Raw genomic sequence first — 23,983 nt, 5'->3', positions numbered from 1 at the left:
CTGGATAAAGGAACAAGAAGTTCAATCTTCCCAAATGCTCTACATTGACCTATGGTTTCTCAACTTTATATAAAACTTGTTTCTAAGCTACTGAATACATGGGAGACAACAGTCAATTATTAATGCTTGGGTGAGAACCATACATGAAATAGTTGCAATTAAAATGGCTTGCAAACATATTTGAGGAATTTCCACCAACAAAATAATCAAAAGAAAAGTTTTGTAAAAAAAAACAAAAAAAACCCACAACATTAAAAAAATAATTAAACCGCTGATGTGAGTCTAACTGTTCGGATATTCCAAGCCTCTAATAACAAGAATTTAATGGTAAGCGGAAGAAAAAATTTTTTAAAAATCAACCTTTTTTGGAAAGTCGGTGCAGACAGCAAGTAAATGGGGAAAAACACAAACATGAAAGAAAAACAAAGACAACCTTGGAAAGCAATATAAAATTAAACCCCCACTCCTTTGCGTTGAACAAACATTAGATGTGAAGAGTAGGTCACATGACCAAACAAATCTCTTCTATGAAGCCCAGATTTTAACACCGCCAAAGAGTCAAACTTTAACCCTCAAACCCAATAAAGCATGAGAGACCTGGCTTCTTAAGCTGACACATATCAAACGAAAACACTAATCCTGTAGTTGTACATTTGGAAGAAGGGTTACCAGCATCTCCTTTAGAAGAATTGTAATTTTTAGGAGGCAAGAATAATGGTGGGCAGAAACATCTGTTCAATAGTTTAAACCATCTCTTTAAGCAACATGGATCAGAAACTACACTTGAGTTTCAGCAAGTAGTGTGTCCAGAGGCAGAACCTGAATCTGGCTGTAAAGTGGGGCAAATGGAAGCATTGGTTTTTGTGTTCTTTCAAACAGTGGTCAACACAAGATTTCATGAACACATCCCTTTGCTGTAGAAATTCCTGATCTCCATTTTTACCAGCTGCTCAAACTATCTTAAAGTAAAGATACCAGGGGAATTTATCATGCACCTAAATATATCTAACTTCAGACATGGTAGGTTATACAAAAGAGTCTGGAAGTCAGGAATGGGGATCACAGGCTTTACATCTAAAATTGGCTCCAGGTAGGTGAACACCAAAATGCTGAAAATGCTTCGCGCATCTAAATTGCTGGTGAGAAGACACAGGAAATTATCTGTTTCTCCTGCCTTTCCGCAAATAATGTGCGAATCAAGTTTGTTTTTTTTTTTTGTTTTTTTTTTAAATAATGAAAAAGCCAACAAATGGAAGTATGGCTAAATGATTATTTGACTGTGGGTCTGTCATCCATGGACACTCATAATGCACTTCTGGCGACTATTGCTAAAGCCATATTTATAGATGAAAAATTAATTGTATCCAACAGGCATCACAAAGGAAAATCAAATAATTTTTGCATAGTTTCAATGCTTTTAAGTATATATTGTCTGTTTATTTTCTCTTGGGTATCTTTATGAAGAGCCTGTGCCCACACACTACATGCTCTAGAGACTGAAGCCATAGCTATTCTGGACTATAGTATTATACCCAAGGAAATGTGGAATTTTTTAAAGCAACTTCCCATTTTCTGTCCATAAGATCCTTCAGTGAGCCTCCATCTTCTAACAGAACAGTAGTTTTGGCAGACAAATGGTCTACACATGCATCAATCTCTGGTACTGAACACAATTTAGAGACTTCATCCTGAAAGGGATACATCTGACCAATTATTTTAAAATTAAAAATTGATGTCTGGTATTTTGTTCCCATTTTTTATAAATGATTTCTTTAACTATACAAAGAACCATCTCCCCATTTGAGGGTCATCAATTAAAAAGGCAATCTTGTAAAGAGGCCAGAACTGGGGCATTTTTATCCCCATAGTTTTGTGAATGTGCTTTACTAAAACATTTAACACATCAAGGTTAAATAACCTGGGTTCCCCCACACTCTCACTCAACTCATTTCTACATATAGAATAAAGGTCAATTACAGAATGCAGGTATTCACCTGCACCTGAGGGCTCGGGTTGTGCATCAATGTCCATAGTTAAATGTAACTTGAGTCTCTTATGCCTTTGTACATAAAACCCTTAGGGGCAAATTTTGTACAGATCTCATTAGCCATGAAATTAATTTGTTCAAGAGGCTGATACTTGGTTCCCTTGTGTTGAACTATACAAGCCCCATTATAATTCTCATTAAAATCTGTAAAACTTAGCGGACATGTGGGCCAAAAACCAGATAGCCACCTGGTACAGCTGTTCAGCAGAAGCTCCTTGCCACACTGACCAGGAGCCACTCACAATCTGATACAATTTGCAGCCATCGTGAACGGGCTGCTCCAGTCTAAGACTGGCAATTTACTGAAGTAATCCAAAAAGAACAATGGTCTATTGGGGAGGGTGGGGGGAATCAGCATGGTATCGTTTCATTGTGGAGGGGGAAGCCGATGTTCGATTACTGTTGTACCACATACATAATTTAAACATGAAACCATGAAATTTAAAAACATAACTGAAGTGGAGTCAACAATCACATTATTTTCCCCTTATTTGGAATCTGGTTTAAAGGTCTGTAAATTTTCCTTAAAATGTCAGCGGACAGTGTAAACTAGAGATGAGCGCACTCGGATTTCCTGAATCCGAGCCCACCCGAACGTTGCCGATCCGAGACAGATCCGGGTATTGGCGCCAAATGAAAACTTGAAACCGAGGCTCGGAGCCATAATCCCGCTGTCGGATCTCGTGATACTCGGAGCCTATAAATTCCCCGCTAGTCGCCGCCATCTTCACTCAGGCATTGATCAGGGTAGAGGGAGGGTGTGTTAGGTGGTTCTCTGTCCTGGTAGATCTCGTGCTGTGCTGTGTTCTGCAGTATCAGTCCAGTGGTGCTGTGCTCTGTCAATTTTGAGTTCAGTGGTGCTGCTGGGTCCTGTGCTGTGTCTTGTTCAGTCCAGTGGTGCCGTGTCCTGTGCTCTGTGCTTCTAAGGGCATAGTTATTTCCCCATTATTCCCAAGTGTTTAAAAATTTAAAAAATTTTTTTTAAAAAAAAAAAGTAACAACAAAATTTGCAAAACCAATCCAGCAGTATAAGTCCATTGGTACTGCAATATTACCAAGTTCACACATTCTGCAGTATCTTGCGCTACATATAATGGAGACCAAAAATTTGGAGGATAAAGTAGGGAAAGATCAAGACCCACTTCCTCCTAATGCTGAAGCTGCTGCCACTAGTCATGACATAGACGATGAAATGCCATCAACGTCGTCTGGCAAGCCCGATGCCCAATCTCCTAGTACAGGGCATGTAAAATCCAAAAAGCCTAAGTTCTCAAAAAGTAGCAAAAAGAGAAACTTAAAATCATCTGCGGAGAAACGTAAAGTTGCCAATATGCCATTTACAACACGGAGTGGCAAGGAACGGCTTAGGCCCTGGCCCGTGTTCATGACTAGTGGTTCAGCTTCACCCAAGGATCTTAGCCCTTCTCCTCCTCCCCCCCCTACAAAAAATTGGAGAGTTTTGCTGTCAGCAACAAAACAGCAAACAACTCTGCCTTTTAAAGAGAAATTATCACAAATCCCCAAGGCGAGTCCAAGGGTATTGGTGGTTGTCAAGCCTGACTTTCCCATCACTGTACGGGAAGAGGTGGCTCGGGAGGAGGCTATTGATGATGTAGCTGGCGCTGTGGAGGAACTTGATGAGGATGGTGATGTGAATATTGAAAATGAGGCACCAGGGGGGGGGGGGGAAACAGCTGATGTCCATGGGATGAAAAAGCCCATCGTCATGCCTGGTCAGAAGACCAAAAAATGCCCCTCTTCGGTCTGGAGTTATTTTTATCCAAATCCAGACAACCAATGTATGGCCATATGTAGCTTATGTAAAGCTCAAATAAGCAGGGGTAAGGATCTTGCCCACCTAGGGACATCCTCCCTTATACGTCACCTGAATAACCTTCATAGTTCAGTGGTTAGTTCAGGAACTGGGGCTAGGACCCTCATCGGTACAGGGACACCTAAATCCTGTGGTCCAGTTGGATACACACCAGCAACACCCTCTTCGTCAACTTCCTCCACGATCTCCATCAGATTCAGTCCTGCAGCCCAAGTCAGCAGCCAGACTTAGTCCTCTTCAATACGGGATTCATCCGAGGAATCCTGCAGCGGTACGCCTACTACTGCCACTGCTGCTGTTAGTCGGTCATCTTCCCAGAGGGGAAGTCGTAAGACCGCTAAGTCTTTCACAAAACAATTGACCGTCCAACAGTCGTTTGCCATGACCACAAAATACGAGTGTAGTAACCCTATTGCAAAGCGTATAACTGCGGCTGTAACTGCAATGTTGGTGTTAGACGTGCGCCCAGTGTCCGCCATCAGTGGAGTGGGATTTAGAGGGTTGATGGAGGTATTGTGTCCCCAGTACAAAATCCTGTCGAGATTCCACTTCACTAGGCAGGCGATACCAAAAATGTACAGAGAAGTATGATCAAGTGTCCTCAGTGTTCTAAAAAATGCGGTTGTACCCACTGTCCACTTAACCACGGACATGTGGACAAGTGGTTCTGGGCAAACGAAGGACTATATGACTATGACAGCCCACTGGGTAGATGCATCCCCTTCCGCAGCAACAGCTGCATCAGTAGCAGCATCTACAAAATGGCTGCTCGTGCAAAGGCAGGCAACATTGTGTATTACAGGCTTTAATAAGAGGCACAACGCTGACAACATATTAGAGAAACTGAGGGAAATTATCTCCCAGTGGCTTACCCCACTTAGACTCTCATGGGGATTTGTGGTGTCAGACAATGCCAGTAACATTGTGCGGGCATTAAATATGGGCAATTTCCAGCACGTTCCATGTTTTGCCCACACCATTAATTTGGTGGTGCAGCATTACCTCAAGAGTGATAGGGGTGTGCAGGAGATGCTTGCGGTGGCGCGCAAAATTGCTGGACACTTTCGGCATTCAGCCAGTGCCTACCGCAGACTAGAGGCACATCAAAAAACCACGAACCTGCCCTGCCATCACCTCAAACGAGGTTGTGACGCGCTGTAACTCCACCCTCTATATGCTGCAGAGGATGGAGGAGCAGCAAAAGGCCATTAAGGCCTACACAGCCACCTACGACATAGGAAAAGGAGTGGGGATGCGCCTGAGTCAAGCGCAGTGGAGACTGATTTCCGTGTTGTGCAAGGTTCTCCAGCCGTTTGAACTTGCCAAACGAGAAGTCAGTTCCGACACTGTCAGCTTGAGTCAGGTGATTCCCCTGATCAGGCTGTTGCAGAAGCAGCTGGAGAAAGTGAGGGACGAGCTGTTAAAGCATTGCGATTCAACAAAGCATGTAGCTCTTGTGGATGAAGCCCTTCGTATGCTTTGCCAGGATCCGAGGGTGGTCACTATTTTAAAGGCAGAGGAACACATTCTGGCCACAGTGCTCGATCCTCGGTTTAAAGCGTATGTTTTGTCTCTGTTTCTGGCGGACACAAGTCTGCAGCGGTGCAAAGACCTGCTGGTCAGGAGATTGTCCTCTGAAGAGGACCGTGACATGCCAACAGCTCCACCCTCATTTTCTTCCACATCTATGGCTGCAAGGAAAAAGCTCAGTTTTCCTAAAAGAGCCGCTGAGGGGATGCTGATAACATCTGGTCCGGACTGAAGGACCTGCCAACCATTGCAGACATGTCTACTGTCGCTGCATTGGATGCTGTCACAATTGAAAAAATGGTGGAGGATTATTTTGCGGACACCATCCAAATAGACATGTCAGACAGTCCATATTGTTACTGGCAGGAAAAAAAGGCAGTTTGGAAGCCCCTGTACAAACTGGCTCTATTTTACTTGAGTTGTCCCCCCTCCAGTGTGTACTCGGAAAGAGTTTTTAGTGCAGCGGGGAACCTGGTCAGTGAGCGGCGAAGGAGGTTGCTTCCTCACAACGTTGAAAAAATGATGTTTATAAAAATGAATAATCAATTCCTCAATGAAGTACAGCACTGCCCTCCAGATAGTACAGAGGGACCTGTGGTTGTGGAGTCCAGCGGGTACGAATTGATAATGTGTGAGGAGGAGGAGGAAGTACACACTGTAGGGGGAGAGGAATCAGAGGTTGAGGATGAGGACGACATCTTTCCTCAGTAGAGCCCGTTTAGTTTGTACAGGGAGAGATGAATTGTTATTTTGGTGTGGGGGCCCAAACAAACCAATCATTTCAGCCACAGTTTGGTAAGCCCTGTCGCTGAAATGATTGGTTTGTTAAAGTGTGCATGTCCTATTTCAACAACATAAGGGTGGGTGGGAGGGCCCAAGGACAATTCTATCTTGCAACTATTTTTTTGGCATTATGTGACCATTCAACAGTCGTTTGCCATGTTCAAAAAGTAAAAGAAAATGTCAACAAATTCAAAAAATTAAATCAAAAGTTAAATGCCCTGTCATTATTTAAAACAAGATGTATTGACGTGCTAGAATTAGTGTAGTGTTAATATGTTATAAACACTACACTTGGAACTTGGAGGAGGTATTGTGGCCCCGGTACCAAATTTAGTACCGGGGCCACCCCACTACGCAGTCCAGAATTTTTTTTTGGGGGAATTCAGACCCGTGGAGGGTTTTTTATTAATTATATTGTGGTGACCACTCCTCTACGCAGTCCAGAAAGATACCTTGTTGCAACGTTTTGGACTAATATTGTGAGGTGTTCAGAATACACTGTAAATTAGTGGAAACGATTGTTATTGAGGTTAATAATAGCGTAGGAGTGAAAATAAGCCCAAAAACTTGATTTTTGAACTTTTTATGCTTTTTTCAAAAAAAATCCGAACCAAAACCTTTCGGCAGGTGTTTTGCGAAACAAATCCGAACCCAAAACACAAAACAAGAGACACCAAAATTCGCCGGTGCACATCCCTAGTATAAACTGCCTTCCAGTACGTCCTTGGATAGTATGCACTTCTGCTACACAGAGGACATGAATAAAAGGAACAAAACACTTATTCTTGAAGACCAGTAGTTAGACAAGACAGTAACTGATTGGTTTTGTTACATGAAGTGTACCAGCACATCTTATTCCTCATTACATTAAATAATAAACTCAGTGTACACTGCTGCTATGTTCCAGGTTGCAGATCACTTGTCTACATATGTGTAACTCATCATTACGAATAGGCCAAACTGATGAGTACGGGTTTTTGCTACAGTCAATGCTGTTTCTAGACTGCTATGCAGCTTGATTTTGTACTCTTGTATTTCACTTTGTGACATGTAGAATTTTTTTTATCCCATGTACATTCTCATTTGCCCAGTTATACAGGTCCAAAAGGTGTCAAGATGTGGTGGGTTTCCACTGCTTGCAGACTGGTGCGGATCGTTAGACGTTTAACTATCCCTCAAATACAGTCACACGGACTCTTACCATGAGGTGTAATGAAATTGCATTCTGCTTGAATCATTATTATGGAATCGCAACCCAGATAAAATTTTTACAGTTCTTGCATTGTGCACTAGTGCCATAGTGAACATACTCCAATTTTGGCAATAGTTGGATAAATGTTTCATAACTACCAGAGAGAAGGTATACAGTTACATGGTCAAGGGTATCACTTATAACGCACAGACTCACAGTTTAAAGTGACACAATCATCTAAAATATACAGCAAATGGGTGGCGTGTACTTGTGAAGTGTGCCAGTGGAATCCTTGAATTACATCCCGATACACAAACGAATCATTCATTTTCTACAAAATCTAATAACACAATATCTTCTGTTTCTGGTTGAATGATTTCCTGTAACTGGCATAGGTATTCAGTCTGGGACTTAGCTATGTACAGCTGGGCTGTTGCATCAACAGCACTACAAATAACTTCAAGGAATTGTTCCACAGTACTAGTGATTGTAACCAATCTACTTTATAAGCAGTGGCTCCACACTGACCAAACAATTGTGTCATCATCCATGTCACTATCATGAAAAAGTTTTTAAACTATTTTCTAAAGTGCTTCCAGACCTGGGCGTTTGTTCTTAAGCAACCAATAATTTCAAGTTTTGTCGAGTTTCACAAACATACAGAATGCCTACCTCTTGCAGCAACACTAACACACCACGGAGGTCGTAAGGAACAAAACTTAGACAATCCAACTCAAATGTCTGAAAAATGGTCTTTAAAAAGCAAGAGAACGCTCTTTCAAGTTTACTTGGGAGTAGCCTTTTCGGTTTGTGAATTCTATTTCCTCCTGGAACTTTTACAGAAAAACGCTTTGTAGGGCACATCAGAGAAGGTTCATCATCGTCTTAACACTGTTGTACCAGATGATTGATTTGTGTACAAGAAGGCCTTTGCTTCTATATTTTACAGATTCTGCCAGTATGCCATGGGTTGCTTTAAGTTCTATTGTTTTACCATGTATTCTGTGACATTAAATTCTTCTGCAGTCTGCGTAGTTGCCCAGCTGTTTGCTGCCAGAGTTAATATTTTTATTATTTCTTTTCCTGGCGCCTCTTCACACTTTTGCTTTAATTCATATATCAGACTCTGTAAATCACAACGTGAACATTTGCTTACTTTCTGGGGTGATTCTAGTGATGTGCTAGGAAGAGACAATATTTGAGTAAACTTGTCTTAAATGGCTGTACTTACCTGCTCTTTTTTAGCATATGCCTCGAAGTGTCCTCTCTTCAACACATGCAATTTCACTTGTGTACAATCAAGCTTTGTAATACTTTCATTCAGCTCATCTGTTTCGAATGATTCAGCTATACTCTTCAGAGATTCAACTTTTTCTGTTGGCATATCTATGTCTGCCAGTGAGACCGTTGAATTCTGCATTTTGGGCAAAGTTTCTGTCCTGGCTTAACAGCATGAAGTGGACACTCACCATGTTCTTTAGCCCAATTCAGTGACAATTCTTTGTCTCACAAAAAGGAGCCAGAAAAAGCTTGTTTTCTCAAAGTCTTCATAGTTTAACAGCAGTAACTTTTGAAGATGGTAAATTGAGGTTCCAGCACCACTGGTTGCATTTGAAACTTCAGTTCTCTGAAGCAAAAGTTTTTTCTTCATCTATAAAGTGGTCCCAGTTATGTAATCCAGTTTTTGAGTAGATTGTAATATGGCAGTCCGTATTTAAAAGACTAGCAAATGTGCACTTTAGAGGAGCAGCTGCCATAATTTACTATCTTCCTGCGTCTCCCTCTCTCTTTCTCTGGAAAGTTTGTTTTGAAAGGGAATCCCCTTCCCTTCAGTTTCTCTATAGGAGGGTTAACCCATTGCCTCAGTTTTGTTCACTTTTTGAGTATGGTTTTAAAGCTAACATGGTTTCTTGTGTAAATTATGTATACAGTACAGAAGCAATCGAATGTCAACATTAATTTTTATCTCTCTACTATGAAACCGAGTACCATGCTTAATTTTTGTGTGGTAGTAATGTATACCTTTGTTAAGCACCTAAAAAAAATGTTGATTGCTAATGTTGATTTAACCTAGCATTTTTAATGCGGTTCCAAAAGCTTGCATTTTTGTTGTAACTCAAAACATAATGCAGATACAGTAATTTGGTTTGGACTTTTGAATTCAGGAGGAAAAGTTACTTTAGGGGTTCAAACTTCATGGCGATTCCTTAACACCCGTGATACTTCAAATAAACTGGACTAAATGAGCTGTGATTAGCAAATAGTTTAATACATTGAAAAAAAAACCTGATATTTTGGAAATTAGTGATCAGACTGTAGAGATATTTAGCAGAAAAGGGATTTTTATATTTATGATAAATCAGTTTCTTCGATTCCATCTAGAGGACACCATGGGGCTGTGAGTGGAGGTGGAGTTAGCCCTTAACAAGTTAACTTTGTTAATGTACCAAAGCTGACAAACGCCATCCCTCTGCAACCCCGGTAGCTCCTCAGTTTAGTTATAAAGCCCCAAGGAAGGGGAGCCAAACAATCCGAGAACACGCAGCAGAAGAGCAGAAGGGAGGGAACGCATTGTCCCCCAGATGGAATCAGAGAAACGGATTTATTGCAAGTATAAAAATGCTTTTCTCTTTCATCCTATCTTGGGGACACTGCTACCATGGGGATGATCTAAAGCAGCCCCCTTGAGGGACCGCTCGGCACATAGAGCACTACTGCCAAAAGCTGCGTCTGCTGATGTATAGAAACATCACGTACAGGGCAGCACAGTGGCCTAGTGGTTAGCACTTCTGCCTCACAGCACTGGGGTCATGAGTTCAATTCCCGACCATGGCCTTATCTGTGTGGAGTTTATGTTCTCCCTGTGTTTGCGTGGGTTTCCTCCGGGTGCTCCGGTTTCCTCCCACACGCCAAAAAATATACTGGTAGGTTAATTGGCTGCTATCAAAAAATTTACCCTAGTCTTTCCCTGTCTGTCTGTCTCCCTCTCTGTCTGTGTGTGTGGCTATATTAGGAAATTTAGACTGTAAGCTCCAATGGGGCAGGGACTGATGTGAATGAGTTCTCTGTGCAGCGCTGCGGAATTAGTGGCGCTATATAAATAAATGATGATGATGATGATGATGATGATGCAAACACAATGAACCGATAACATTTGGCAAAAGTATGGACCAGGGACCACGTGGCTGCACTGCACAACTGGTCAGACAAGGCCCCATTTTGTGCAGCACAGGACGCCCCCACTGAACGTGTAGAATGGGCTACAATACGATCTGGCACAAGTCTGTTAGCACTGACATATGTCTGCTTAATACTAGAAGTAAGCCACCTAGCAATTGATTGCTTAGAGGCCGGCCATCCTCGTTTAGAGGAGTCAAACAAAACAAATAAATCCGTGCAGCAAATCTTTGATGTCCTCCTGACAAATTCTTAGCGCTCTGACCACATCCAGAGACTCCACAGAACCCGTCCCTGAAGACTGTGGGCCACCCTTAAATACTGGAACTACTATTTCTTGGTTCACATGAAAGCTAGACATCACCCTTTGTAGGAAAGCAGGAACTGTTCTGAGAACCGTCCAATCGTCGTGAAAGATAAGATATGATTCACGACATTAGAGAGCACCCAATTCTGACACTCTACGAGCTGATGCAATAGCTAGAACATTAATTCTGCTGTGCGTAATGGTTCGATAGGAGGCCCTTGAAGCATATCTAACTGCTCCATGAGATTTTAATCTGGTGCTAGAGGAACATATGGAGGCTGTATATGTAGGACTCCTTGCAAGAAGGTCCTGACATCCAACATGTCCACCAGGTGCAGGTGAAAGCATATCGAAAGGGCAGATATCTGTACTTTCAGAGAGCCTAGACGAAGGCCCGCATCCAAGCCATAACCCTTGAAAGACGAAAGACAGCCATGTTACATGTTTAGTTTTCACACCGTCTGAGGTAGGTTTTCCATATGCCGAAAGCTGTTTTTCGAACCCAAAGGAGGGTGTTCACTACTCGTAGAGAGAAACTTCTGGACCTCCACAGGCTGGTCTCAACAGCCATGCTGTTAAATTGAGCCGAGGCAATTACTGATGTGTGAATGGTCCTTGCTGAAGGAGGTCTACTCGAAGAGGTGATTTCAGACCCTGAACTTCTGCTAGCCCCAGAAATTCTATGTGCCAAACTTGCCTTGGCCAAAAGGAAGCACCTAGAATGACTGGGTTTCCTCCTTGCTTCACTCGAAGGACTCAGAATTATTGGGATGAGAGGAAACAGGTATCCCCAACCTGAAGTCCCATGGCATTGTCATTACGTTGATGGCCATCGCCAAGGGGTCTCTTGCTCGAGATCAAAACTGCGGCACCTTCCTGTTGTGATGCGATGCCATTAAGTCCAGGTCCGGAATCCCCCATCGCAGAACCAGAGACCGGAAGCCCTTCGGCTGGAGCAACCATTCTCCCGGAAATATCGCATCCCGGCTGAAAAAGTCTGCTTCCCAGTTTTCGATTCTTGGGATAAAGATTGCTGATATAGCAGAGACGTGGTTCTCTGCCCAGGTCAAGATTTGAGCAGCCACCCCCATTGCTCCTGCGCTTCTGGTGCCCCCCCGTCTGTTGACATAAGACATTGTCCTCACTTTGTTAGATTGCAGACGGACTGGGTGTCCCTGAAGTATTGCCTGGGCGCTCTCTAAAGCCATTAGCATGGCTTTAGTTCCAGAGTGTTGATGGGAAGCAAAGCCTCCCGGACGGTCCAGAGTGCCTGGAGTCGCAACTGAAGTACCACAGCCCCCTATACTGCCAAGCTAGCATCTGTGGTTACCAAGATCCAGGACCACCCCACTGTTAGATTGTCCTGGACTGTCCACCATCCAAGGGAAGCTTTTGCCTCTAGTGACAACTATCAGCTGTTTCTCCAATTCCAGATGGGATCCTGACCACTTCCTCAAGAGGTCCCATCAGAAGCATTGTGCCTGCAGCAGAGCATAAGGGATGGTCTCGAAGGTTGATACTATCTTTCCTAATAGACACATACACAAGTGGACCGACGGTCTGTGGTAAGTCATAACCCGAGCCGTCAGGTTCCTCAGGGATTAAGATTTGTCCCCCGGAAAGTCTTGTTTTTTGGCGTCCATGATCAGTCCCAGAAAGGTTATTTTCTGGCACATAATCTGTTGTGATTTTTCTCGATTTATGAGCCATCCGTGCGTCTCCACGGTCCTGATAGTCAGGACCAGTTGCTGATTCGGGAGAGCGAAGGAGGCTTTTCTGAGCAGATCTTCCAGATAGGGCACTATTTGCACTCCTCTAGAATGAAGACAGGCTGCCACTATTTTTCTACACACTCTTGGTGCTGTCGAAAGGCCAAATTGGAGAGCTCTGAATTGGTAGTAAGATGGTCCCATTGTAAATCTGAGAAGGGCCTGATGAGTCTTCCAGATAGGTATTTGAAGGTAGGCGTTTTTGACATCTATAGATGCCATGAATTGAACTGGTTCCAGCCCACTGATGACTGACCTGAGGGATTCCATTTGAAACCTGACCACCTGTAGGTGCTGGTGTAACTGCTTTAGGTTTAGCACAGGTCGGAACGAGCCGTCCGGCTTTGGGACCAAAAAGAGATTGGAGTAGAATCCCCGTCTCTTTTTGGTGTTCTGGAACCTGGCAGAAGACTCCAGCGGAAAGGAGAGAGGCAACACATGTAAGCATTGCCTCTCATTTGAGGGTCACGGGGTAAGCTGGTTGCAAAGAACCAACGAAGTACCGGACCTGATGGATTCGGGGGATCATGACGAGGAGATACATGATAAATCTAACGGTCTTCCGGACACTACCCACTGATCTCTAAAAAGCAGCAGACATACACAAATTCCCGCAGTCGCAAAGAGGGGAGGGAGACCGTCAAACTGAATGCTTTTCTGAAAGCTTAGGAGATGGACGTTTCTTGGAAGAGGAAGGCCTACCTCTATACGATTGTCCTCTAGAGGCCTAAGATTTCAGTCTGTGCCTGGCTATGGCCAGCGGAGCCCCCACGAAAGGACTGCTGAAATGAACCAAACCTCTGTTCTAGGTTTTGGAACATTTACAGGGAGTAAGCTGCTTTTGCCTTCTGTGGCCTGGCAAATTATGCTGGTCCAAATAACACTTCACATGAACAAGGGAGTGATTCTAAAGACTTTTTTGATTCGGTGTCTGCATCCCAGGACCTGAGCCATAAAGTTCTCCTGGCCGCTACTGCGGTTGCAGAAATAGATCGAGATGGAGGCTGCATTCTGGACGGCCTCATATAAGTACACGGAAACCTCCTTGAGATGCAGGGCAAGGGGAAGCAATTCTGAATTTTGCAGACTCACTGCTAATTGGTCAGCCCATGTTTCCATAGCCCTGGCAACCCAGGCCGATGAAAACATAGGTCTGAATGACGTACCTGCCACAGTGTAGATGGACTTTAAAAATCCCTCTATTTTGCGTTCATTATTATCCTGCAGAGTGGCTGTCCCTGGGAAAGGGAATGTGGTGTGTCGTGCTAAGTGCGCCACCAGTGAATCAACCCTTGGAACCTGTTCCCAACGGTTGGTTTCCTCCTCCCGTAATGGATGTAAAGCCAGATACCTACGTGGAACAGTAAATTTCCTATATGGTTGTTTGCAGGATGCTTCCGCTATTTCCTTCAGTTCTACTGATCAGGAAAGCGGTTTGCACATTTTCTACCTTTTTTGAAGAGAATTTGATCTGATGTTCTAGTCCAGTGATGGGCAAACTTTTTCAGGAGCGGGCCAAATAAAAAAAGAAAAACTTTAGGCGGGCCAATATAATTTATTAAAAAACTCAAATATCGAAATATATAATACAAATTTTTTGAATGGGACGGGAGGGTGTTATATAGCAGGGTTACCTCTATAAGTGCAGCGATCGTACAGGCATAGCACTAATTTCAGCAGGTTGTTGCAGATCCGTCTTTCTGGTGAGCCACTGACAACACAGCAGCAAATCGAAATCCGCCTTAGTATATGGCCCAGCCCAACTCTTCTCACATGACTTTGTCATTAGAGGGCGGGCAGGTGTTTTAGCGATTGACATACGAAGTGTCCTTTTAGGAAGGAGGATGAAGTGTAATGGAGGAAATAGCTGGGAAGGCATAAAAATGAAGGTTCTGACAGACAGGGTCGGCCCTAATAATTTTATGCATATTTTAATGACATTTTTTAAAATATTGGCAGGCCGGATAGAACCTCTAAGTGGGCCTGATCTGGCCCGCGGGCTGTAGTTTGCCCATCACTGTTCTAGTCTCTTCTAAATCCAGAAAGTCTGACGAACTGCTACCACCAGGTCGTCAATACTCCGATATCTTGAAGACTCTTCTGGGTCTTTAACCTGTGTAGAATCAGTCTATCAGTTCACCCAACTCTTCCGACGATCCCTCCGAATCAGAGAGGTTCAGAAAGGGGGTTAGTGGATCGGCGTCTTTTTTGGTAATGGCTTTGGCACATCCAAGAACCGGTTTAACCTATCCAGTCCTTCAACATAGGGAAGCCGACCAAGCCGGTTCTCCTGTAGGAGGGTCGTCAGGCGCGGACCGATGGTGCTCCAGCCTGTCCCAAGTCAGGGGGTCAATTGCTACTGAGGTAGAAGGGAGAACTGCCACAACTGCTGGAATCTCTGTTGGTTTAGATAGCAGCTTAACCAATGTCTCAACCCCGTGTCAGGGCATTTGCCCATGCTGGCATTTCTGCTAGTGACGGTGCACTAACCTGAGCCAGCATGGCTAGGGTACCCCAGCTGATGTCAGCACAAAGAGCCCCAGGGTCCTGTAGTTTCATTGGCAAGTTTTATCTTTACACTTGGAACAGGTATAATATTTTGCCCGAGGTGCCCTTCCCTTATCAGACTTTTTTTTTTATTTTTAAAAGAATAGTACAACTCACAATCAAACAGAAATATACTAACTAATCTATGAGAGTCAAAAGTGAGTATCTCTTACAAAAGGTTATGTGTTATGCAATTAGTATTCTATATTTTTGCAAAAAAAAAAAAATAGAAAAAAAAATGCTATTACAACAACTCTATTTCAATATACCCCTATCTATAATAGAGATAAGAAAAATGGTACTTAGTTCTTCTCCTGCTCCATAAGAATCTTAGCCTGATTTCAATGCTCAGTGTCCCAGAGGATGTTTGCAGCTCTTTTCCTGGGCAGTGTTTGAAGCAAGTGGGCTGTTCCAAGGGTGCCAGACTGCAGGGGAAGGGAACTCTGTCCTTAGTATCCTCCAACTGCACCTTTTTTCCTGCTCATCCTTGTTTTCTGCTATTAAAGAGGGCAATCTGCTGCATCTATGTTACGTAGCAGTCACCATTAGCAGATTTCTGGTGGCTGTTTTTCTTATTACACAAGTACGCCCCTTCTTTTGCGGAGGAGGGGACTTGGTATAATCAAATATGGTGGCCCCGAAGCTCAGATTCAGCGCTGCTCGTTGCCGTTTTGGCGGCGCATCCGGGTTTTTTTTTTTAGCAGTCTGTCAGCGGCTATAATCAGCTTGTCAGTGTTGATCGATTTATATTCATAAAATAAAAAAACACTAATTGTAAGTGAGAGACGCCCGGCTCTCACTGTCTAAGTGTGCTCTGCCATCTAACAGAGCACACTGCTGCAACACCTAAATTTAAATCTTTAGAGAAAAAAAGAGGATTTATATACTTACGTTAAATCCGTTTCTCTGATTCCGTCTGGGGGACACTGCTTACCATGGGATTGTGGAGGGGAGCACGGGAGTTGGCACCTAGCTAGCTAAGCTTTAGCACTGCTGACAGACCCCTCCCCTCTACAATCCCCGTGCCTCTTCCTCTTCCTGTCAGTTAATTAAAAAGCCCAAGGAGAAAAGCCAATCAACCAAGAGCTCACAGAGGAAAAGCAGAAGGGAGGGATCGCAGTGTCCCCCAGACGGAATCAGAGAAACGGATTTAGCGTAAGTATATAAATCCTTTTCTCTTTCATCAAGTCTGGGGGACACTGCTTACCATGGGGACGTTCTAAAGCAGCCCCTTAAGGGTGGGACCGCTCTGAAAGCCCTGCTCGTAGAGCACTACGAGCGAAATTTGCATCCGCGGATGCAAATACATTAAACTGGTAAAATTTTGTAAAGGACAGAGGACCAGGTGGCTACCCTGCAAAGCTGGTCTGAGGAAGCCCAATTTCTCGCTGCCCACGACGCCCCCACCGATCTGGTGGAGTGGGCCGAAAGTCTCTGGCACAGGACGGTTACCCCTTATGTATGCCTGCTTAATGGTTGCCTTAATCCATCTTGCAATGGACTGTTAAGGCTGGCCAGCCTCGTTTGTTAGAATCATAAAGAACGAACAGAGAATCTGTACGTCTAACCTGAGAAGTTCTTTTGACATAAAGAGAGCCCTAACCACATCTAACTCTTCAATATACTGCTGATCAGAATGAGAGGTCTATGAAAAAACCGGAACCACAATTTCTTGGTTCAAGTGGAAGCCGAAACTACTATTGGGACAAAAGGAGGGAGTGTTCTTAATACCGCTCTGTCCTTGTGAAAAAAAACAGATATGGTTCTCGGCAAGATAGAGCTCCCAATTCTAAAAAACCCTACGTGCAGATGCAATCGCCAAAAGAAAGACGACCTTCCAGGTCAGACACCTAAATTCTGCCGCCATTAATGGCTCAAAAGGAGGACCTTTAAGCATATCCAGTACCAGGTTAAGATCCCATGGTGCTGTGGGCGGAGCGTAGGGAGGCTGAATATGTAAGACTCACTGAAGAAAGTCTTGACGTCTGGCAACTCCACTAACTTCAGGTGAAAGAAAGCAAAAAGCGCCGATACCTGAACTCTTAGGGACCCTAAACGGAGTCCTGCTTCCAGGCCATCCTGAAGAACCGCTAATAAATGAGGGAGACGAAAAGACGACGTGTGACAAGACTTATTTTCACACCATCTAATATAGGCCCGCCAAATCCGATGATAGATGCGAGCTGACACCGGATTACGAGCTCGCTACACTGGGGGAGAAACCCCTAGCCATCCAAAGGCTGGCTACAACAGCCATGCCGTTAAACTGAGCTGAGGTAAGTTCTGGTGACAAAAGGAACCTTGTAGAAGGTGGTCTTCTCGCGACGGAAGACGATATCCCGGTCCTACCGCCATGGAGATTATATCCGCGTACCATACTCGACACAGCCATGAGGGATATCCCAACCTGAAAACCCATGGCATAATCATTACGTCCACCGCTACCGCTAAAGGGGCTCTTGCCCTTGCGGAAAACCTGTGAACCTTTTTGTTGTGTCTGGAGGCCATGAGATCTATATCCGGAAGACCCCACCTCTGAACTAGAGACTGAAATACTTCCGGATGGAGGGACCACCCCCCAGCATCATCGCATTGCGACCGAAGTAATCGGCCTCCCAATTCTTTATTCCTCGAATGAACACTGCCAAGATTGCTGGAACATACTGTTCTGTTCAAAGAAAAATCTGAGCTGCAATGCCTTGTTCCTCCCTGTCTCCATGATCATGGAGCAAAAGACCTGCCCATCGACATACGATCGTAATTTAGCCACCACTGGAGCTATTCTCTCGCCTCCGGAGACAGCGAGATCCTCTGGAGATCCAAACGCAGGTGGGATCCTGACCATTTTGCCAACAGATCCCACTGGAAGCATCGAGAATGAGCCCGACCGTAGTGGATCGTCTCGAAGGAGGCCCCCATTTTTCCCAGCAGCCACATGCACAATGAATTGAGGGACTGGGAGAGGACAAGACCTGAGATGTTATACTTTAAATAGAAGTCATCCTTTTCCACCTTTTGTGAATCTTAGGAGAGACTGATGATCGCTCCAAATGGGAACGTGGAGATATGCGTCCTTTACGTCTATGGAGGCCATAAACTGATCTTTCTCTAAGCCGTTTATCACCGACCTCAGGGAATCCATCCGAATTTGTCTACTCTTAAATGCACATTGAGATTCTTTAAGTTTAGAATGGGTCAAAAAGACCCATCCGGCTCTAGACCAGAAAAAGATTTGAATAAAATCCCTTCCTTTTCTGGTTGTCTGGGACCCTGCAAATGACTTTTTTCAAAAGAAGAGCGGCGACACAGGCCTGTATTGCCTGTCTTCTGTGCGGAGTTACAAAGAAACAATGAGGTACCAGACCCAGCAGGTCTATCCTGTACCCCTTTGATATAATGCCCCGAATCAAAGGGTCTTGGGATGACGCTGTCCAGTGTTCCTGAAAAAGCGACAGATGTCCCCCACATTCGCCACCCTCCGGGGAAAAGAGTGGAAGTCAGGACATAGGCTCCTCCTGAGACTTGGAGGCCTAGCTGCAAACGAGGACCTGCCTCTGACCGAGAGGCCTCGGGCATTTGGTTGCCTAGGGGGCAGTCATTTAGAGGTAGACAAAGAGGTCCCCCCTGAAAGGGCTAACGAAAAGAGCTAATCGGTGGGGCCCGGCCCCTACTTGAGAATACCGGCAAAGAAGTGCTTTTGCCCCCTGTTGCATGTGAAATCATAGTATCCAATTCCGGGAACGAACAAAATCTGCTGCAGAAAAGGGAATGGTTTCTACGGACCTTTTAGATTCCGAATCCCCCTCCCAGGATTTCAGCCTTAACGTTCTTGCCGAAATTGACGCAGCTTGAATAGAGAAGGACACAGACGCTGTGCTCTGAGCCACCTCATAAAAGGTACCTCGATGCCTCTTTCAAATGTAAAGCTAGGGGAAGTAAATCAGAGTCCTGGAAGGCCTCTGGCAGTTGATCTGCCCATGCTTCCATGGCTCTAGCAACCAACGCTGAAGCAAATGTGGGTCTAAAGGAAGAACCCGCTGCTACGAATATATCGATTTTAGCTGAGATTCCACTCTGCGGTCAGTGGCATCCTGCAGAGTTGCTGAGCCCGGGACTGGTAGGAGAGTGTGTCGGGCCAAACGGGCTACTGGAATATCTACTTTAGGGATTCCTTCCCAGCGAGGCACGTCCTCTTCCTGCAATGGGTACAGGGAAGAGAACCTCCTGGGAACAGATAACTTTTTTATCAGGCTGTTTCCAGGCTCCCTCTGCAATATCTCTGAGTTCTACAGAAGGGGTAAACCGAATAACTTTCCTTTTGGCCTTCTTAAAAAGACTTCTGTCTCTAGGATTAGGATCCTCCGGTTCTGGGAGGTCCAACGCCTGTCTTGCTGCTAAAACCAAATCGTCAATAAACTGATATTTATTGTTCTCTTCCTGTTCCAAAGGTTGAACCTGGTCAGGATCAAAATTTGTTTCCCCTTCCTCTTCTGAAAAACCCTCAGAATCTGAAAGGACCATAAGAGGATTAGCGGATCTAAGCTGCTTTCTTTTTGCAGGGGTCAGGTCTGGGGATTCAAGTAACTGGTTCAGCCTGTTCAAACCCTTTATAAATGCTGAGGACCATGCCGGTTCTGTGGGAACAGGGGGCTGGTCCGTAAGAGGAAGATCCTGCTATAGCCGTTCCAGTAGAACCTGTGGCAGCAGAGAGCCCCAAAGGTGTAATAGCATTGTTAGCCGTAGAGGCTGCCACACTAGTTATCAACTGAGTAGATTGAGATAATATCTGTGCTAAAGAGGAAACTGTCGGGGAAGCCACCCAGGCCGGCTCCTTCGTCAGTGGGGCTGGAATGAGCTGGGTTTGCGCAGAGGGGACCCCTCCTTTGCAGTCAGAGCAGAGCGCCAACGGGTCCTTCTGCCCACATGGTAATCTAACCTTACATCTAGAACATGTAAAATATTTTGCTATAGGGTCTATTCCTTTATCTGTCATTTTCACAAATGAAAGGCACACCAAACACACAGACTTGAGTTTAGAGATTGAGAGAGACAGTGAAGAAAACAAGTAATCAACTAATCTAAAATAAAAGTTGTACTTGTGTTTTGTGTGAAACAACAATGTGATAGAATTGGCAAGTAGGAGAACCACAATATAACCCCTACTAGCCCACTTTGCAATCAGAGCAAATACAGTAAATAGATTTAAATAAATCAGATACTTGGCCCTCAGGCCAAACAGGGTAGAAGTCCAACAGCAGTGTATTGGTGTCTGCTTTCTCTGATCGGTCTCCTTTCCCGGGCTTCTCCTTGGCGCCAGAAGACCGGGCTAGTCCAATTGTGCAGGAGAGCAGGGGAGCTCTATGTCTTAGTTCCCCCCCCCTCGATAATGCGGTCTCTTTTTTTTTATTTATTTAATTTAACCTTACATTTAGAGCATGTAAAATATTTAGCTATAGGGCCTTTTCCCTTATCTGACATTTTATAAGGAAAAGCACACCAAACACACTAGAAAAAAGATATTGAGAGAGAGAGCCAGCAACAAGTAACCAACTAATCTGTAATAAAAGTTGTACTTGTATGTGTGTAACAGAGTGTAAAATTTTGCAAGTAAGAAAACACAATATAATCCTTACTAGGCTCCCTCTTCAAACCACAAAATACAGTTTGTAAATGGTTAAAGAAAGGTTTTGGTACTCAGCCAAAAGGGCCACACAGGGGAGAAGTCCAACAGCAGTGTCCTGGTGCCTGCTCCCTCCAAGATAAGTTCCTTCCCAGGCTTCTCTGGTGCCAGAGGATCGGACTGTACCACTTGTGCTGAAGAGAGCAGGGGAGCTCTATGATAGTTCCCCCTCTTGCAGCCTTCTGTCTTTTTTTTTTTCAAAGAACTTAATCTTTTTGGCAGAGTTGTGGAGACCCCTTTGAAGAGGTCTCCTGCAGCAGTATATACCCAGATGCCCCCTCCTATATTCCTGAGGGGGGATCTTGGTATGGCCCCCGCTCTCTCTCTCCTTCCTCCTGCGCACCTCCGCGGGCCGATGACGCCATCATGGCCGCTGGCAAGGTAATCCGATAAGCGGCGCTCTATGCCAGTCACGGTTATCGGGGAGCCTCCAAGAGTGACAGCGGTCCGGGAGACCGCTTGTCTCTGTAATATGACCGCTAATGCTCTGCCATTGAGAGCAGTCTGCTCTCTCTGAGAGCCAGGTCAGTGCTGCATCTTTCCTGGGAGTGTGCTCTCTATAGTAGAACACACTCCCAGCTCTGCCCTAAGCTAACTAATCTAAAAAGTAAAGAAAATTAAAGTTATTAAAAATAAAAGAAAAGAAAAAACTAGCCATTTCTAGAACTTGCCCAACTCCTTTGGGCACCTAGAAAAAACTGACCGGAAGAGGAAGAGGCAGGGGGATTGTAGAGGGGAGGGGTCTGTCAGCAGTGCTAAAGATTAACTAGCTAGGTGCCAACTCCCGTGCTCCCCTCCACAACCCCATGGTAAGCAGTGTCCCCCAGACTGGATGAAAGAGAAAAATAGAATAATTTCTTACCGTCATAAAAGCAAGCCCAACTCCCTGGGGCACTTAAGACCGAGGAGCTACAGGAGTTGCAGAGGGAAGAGGGTTTGTCAGTTTTGATACATTAACAAAGTTAACCAGTTAAGGGCCAACTCTACGGTAACAGTGTCCCTTAGACAGGATGAAATAAATAGTTTTTGGACATCCTCCGCTGAACTAATACATTTTTTGTTAATCTTAGATGGGTGGTGGACACACCTGGTCGAAGCTAAACCTTGGAGATGAAAGGGCCCCTGACTTGAGAGTTCCCGTCTTAGACGCAGAGGGGCACAATGAGCCAACTGTCATATTGTAAATGTCCGAGTTCCATGACCTTGTTGGCCAGTCCAGTGCTACCAGATAGACCTGAACACACTTGTCTTTTTATCCTCTTTAGGACCCACAGAGGCTAAAAGAGGGAATAGGCAAATCAGATAAAAGTTCCTAGGGACAGACTTCAGATCTCCCAACAAGGCTTTGGATTCTTGTGGATTAACATATGCCATTATGTCAACATTGGGCTGATCCGATTTCCTACAATTTATTGAAACACTTTCGGATACAGAAACCATTCTCCAGGGTCTGGGCATGCCTGCTGAGGTGGTAATCTGCCTCCCAGAACCACACCTATTATGAACACCTTTGAGTTAACTGGAACATTCTGTTCAACCCAGCACATGTATTATGTTTAGTTCCCTCATGGCAAGGGACCTCTTTAAGCCTACCCGACAGAGGATATATGCCACCGCCGTGGCTTCGACAGACTGTATTTTTATAGCCATTCCAAGCAATAGATCCAGAGGAGCGACTGATGTGCTAGTGATGGTGTGACTGGATTCATGTCGATATGAGCTAGACTTGGAACTCCCGAATGGAAAGTGCAAATTGCACCGAAGTTAGACCTTCAGTCTGCAAGCTAACAAGGATTTTACTAGTCCCCGTAAGGAAAGGAACCTCTGACTCCAGTCAGGAGGTGTTCTTGCCACACAGCAGCCCCAGGAAGACCATCCGCTTGAAAGGAGTTAAGTCAGAATCTTATGGCATGAACTAAATGAATTCAAGGTTTGAGCCTTCTCAAGTACATGGGCCTTGAGAAAGGCAGTAGATTTCGGCTTGATCAGCAGGTTGTCCAGGTAGAGAATGATAGTCACCCCCTCAACCTCAGAAGGACAGCCATCACTGCCACGAACACCGTCAGCGCCAACAACAGGCTGAAAGGTAGAGCCAGAAATTGAAAATGATGGGTCTAAAGAACAGCAAATCTGAGAAGGCACTGATTTCCCTCCCAGATTGGAACAAGTACGTACACTTCCTGGATGTCCATGTAGGCTGTTCCATACAGTTTATGACAGACCTCATGTATTCAATCTTGAGCTTGTCCACCTGAAGCTGGATGTTTAGAGATTTCAGACTCAGAATAGGCCTATAGGATCTGTACAGTTTCTAAACCAAGGGGAGAATTGAGAAAAACCCAACCCATTCTGCTCTTCCGGGACTGAAACAACTATCCATTAAGAGATCAAGGACTGGATGGTTTCCTGTAGGTCAAAAAACAATTGGCCTTCCTGGAGACAAAACAGTCTGGGTGGGAACCTATGACATATCCCCAAGTTACAATTTCGCTCACCCACATGGAGTACCGAGGTGGGAAGCCTACCAGTCATGCCGACTGTTTGCCAGAGGGCTTGGGAGCTACCCAAGCCCGTTTTCTCTTGACTGATCTCCACAAGGAGGAGAAGATGGACCTCTATCAGTCAGACTCCTAGCTTTCCCTGAGGAACAAAAAGAGAAAAACCTAGGGCTTTTAGACAGTGGGTCATTGACTGGAACAAAGGAGCCATTTCCCCACAGTGGCCAGTGAAATTATTTTATGCAGTTCAGAACAAAATAAGACATCCCCTGAGAAGGAGAGAACACCAAAGCTTTTTAGACTGAGAGTCTGCCTCCCAGGTCCTAAGCCAGTGGGCACGACGCGCGGAGACCCTCTAGGCGGAAATCCTAGTAACAAGTTTCCACATTAATAGCCGCATCCCACAGGTATTAAGAAGCCTCTTGAATGTGGTCCACCTAAGTTTTGCAAATCCCATTTGGAACTACCACCCACACTGCTCCACTTCTCAACTACCTTATTGACTCAAAACAAAGCAAAAATGAGTCTAAGGGTGGAAATCACTGCAGTATAGGTGGATTCTAACTTCCTATCCCTTAAGTTAGTAGTGGAATGATGGACGTGCCACGGTAGCGGACGT

At 44.7% G+C, this 23,983-nt stretch overlaps 1 protein-coding gene across 3 annotated transcripts in view; it reads right to left on the bottom strand.

Moving 5' to 3' along the window:
* TLK2 (tousled like kinase 2) overlaps nt 1-23,983 on the bottom strand; it is a 125,342-nt gene that overhangs the window by 53,849 nt on the left and 47,510 nt on the right. The window lies entirely within an intron of this gene.

The sequence above is a fragment of the Mixophyes fleayi genome, chromosome 6, assembly GCF_038048845.1.
Source record: "Mixophyes fleayi isolate aMixFle1 chromosome 6, aMixFle1.hap1, whole genome shotgun sequence".
NCBI classification, from domain to species: domain Eukaryota; kingdom Metazoa; phylum Chordata; class Amphibia; order Anura; family Limnodynastidae; genus Mixophyes; species Mixophyes fleayi.
The sequence above is the reverse complement of the archived record's forward strand: the minus strand, read 5'-3'. Positions and strand labels throughout refer to the sequence as shown.